Below are 1,840 nucleotides of genomic sequence, written 5' to 3' on the forward strand. Positions count from 1 at the left end.
GCTGGTGGGAACAGCCACTATGGAGAACAGTGTGGAGATGCCTTATAAAACTGGAAATAGAACTGCCATATGACCCAGAAATCCCACTGCTGGGCATACACACCGAGGAAACCAGAACTGAAAGAGACTCGTGTACCCCAATGTTCATCACAGCACTGTTTATAATAGCCAGGACACGGAAGCAACCTAGATGTCCATCAGCAGACAAATGGATAAGAAAGCTGTGGTACATATACACAATGGAATATTACTCAGCCATTTAAGAGAATACATTTGAATTAGTTCTAATGAGGTGGATGAAACTGGAGCCTATTATACAGAGTGAAGTAATTCAGAAAGAAAAATACCAATACAGTATACTAACACATATATGTGGAATTTAGAAAGATGGTAATGATAACCCTGTATGCCTGACAGCAAAAGAGACACAGATGTACAGAACAGTCTTTTGGACTCTGTGGGAGAGGGAGAGGGTGGGATGATTTGGGAGAATGGCATTGAAACATGTATAATATCATATATGAAATGAATCGCCAGTCCAGGTTCGATGCATGACACAGGATTCTCGGGGCTGGAGCACTGGGATGACCCAGAGGGATGGGATGGGGAGGGAGGTGGGAGGGGGGTTCAGGATGGGGAACACATGTACACCCGTGGTGGATTCATGTCAATGTATGGCAAAACCAATACAATATTGTAAAGTAATTAGCCTCCAATTAAAATAAATAAATTTATATTTAAAAAAGAAAGTGAAAAACTCTTACTATTCTCGCTTTTAGTTTTCATTGTTTTCCTTTCCTGACCCGGGGATCGAACCCGGGTCTCCCGCATTGTAGACAGGCGCTTTACCATCTGAGCCACCAGGGAAGTCCCAACAAAAATATAGTTGCCTTTTATCAGATGGAGTGCTTACTGCTTCATTGAAGCAATTCTTACTTTTCTCTAAAAATCTTCCCATGTACTGTTATTTTCTTCATTTTACATATAAGAAAATTCCAGTACCTCCTCAAGCTCTGGAATGTCCTCTCTATCCTCCCTAAAAGATCTCATTGTTGTTCAGTTGCTCAGCCATGTCCGACTCTTTGTGACCCCATGGACTGCAGCATGACAGGCTTCCCTATCCTTCACTATATCCTGGAGTTTGCTCAAACTCATGTCCATTGAGTCAGTGATACCATCCCTAAAAGATAAGATAGCAACTATTCAGACACAGACATATTAATACTCGGCAGGCATCCCTTACTCCTTATCTGTCCTTTCTTTCTGCTGGTTTAAGAAAATGAATTAGCAGGCGTAAATGCCCTTAAAAAAGAGCTCCCTGGTCTAAATTTCTTACAGTATTGATGGAGGCCTTATTGAACCAAGGCACACTCCATGTTTCAGTCTAACCATTTGAAACAACTGTTGTATATTTTCATAATTACAAAGAGTTAAAAATAATCAACATAAGCCATTAAATGGCTTTTCCCAGATCTTTGAAAATTAGAACTGAAATTTTTAGGGTGAGTTGTTGGGGAGAACCCAGTTAGCCTTAGTTCTGACTCATAATACACTTTGAACAGATATGATAAAATATTTTTCCGCAGAGGTTTCTAGGGGAGATGTAGCCCATTAATTCATCTACACATATTTACAAAATGTCTGTTTCTATGATAAGCTTGTTGCTGAATTGGATAACTTTAGTGATTCCTTCTGATTTTGGGAATTTGAGTGATTCTAAGAGAAAATTGAAATGAGTCTGGAAAAATTCACCAAATTTTGTCGAGAGGAGACAAGAAGGGACAGCTTTCCATATCATGTTAATGAAGGACACTGGTAGGAATAATAGCGGCTTGTGCTA

The 1,840-nt window shown here is 39.8% G+C and overlaps 1 non-coding gene across 1 annotated transcript; it reads right to left on the bottom strand.

Moving 5' to 3' along the window:
* Nucleotides 1–794: 794 nt before the first annotated feature.
* TRNAC-ACA (transfer RNA cysteine (anticodon ACA)) lies at nt 795–867 on the bottom strand. Its single transcript has one exon. It is a non-coding gene; the product is annotated as a tRNA-Cys (tRNA).
* Between the last annotated feature and the right edge of the window lie 973 nt (nt 868–1,840).

Source organism: Ovis canadensis, chromosome 7 (genome assembly GCF_042477335.2).
Source record: "Ovis canadensis isolate MfBH-ARS-UI-01 breed Bighorn chromosome 7, ARS-UI_OviCan_v2, whole genome shotgun sequence".
Classification (NCBI taxonomy): domain Eukaryota; kingdom Metazoa; phylum Chordata; class Mammalia; order Artiodactyla; family Bovidae; genus Ovis; species Ovis canadensis.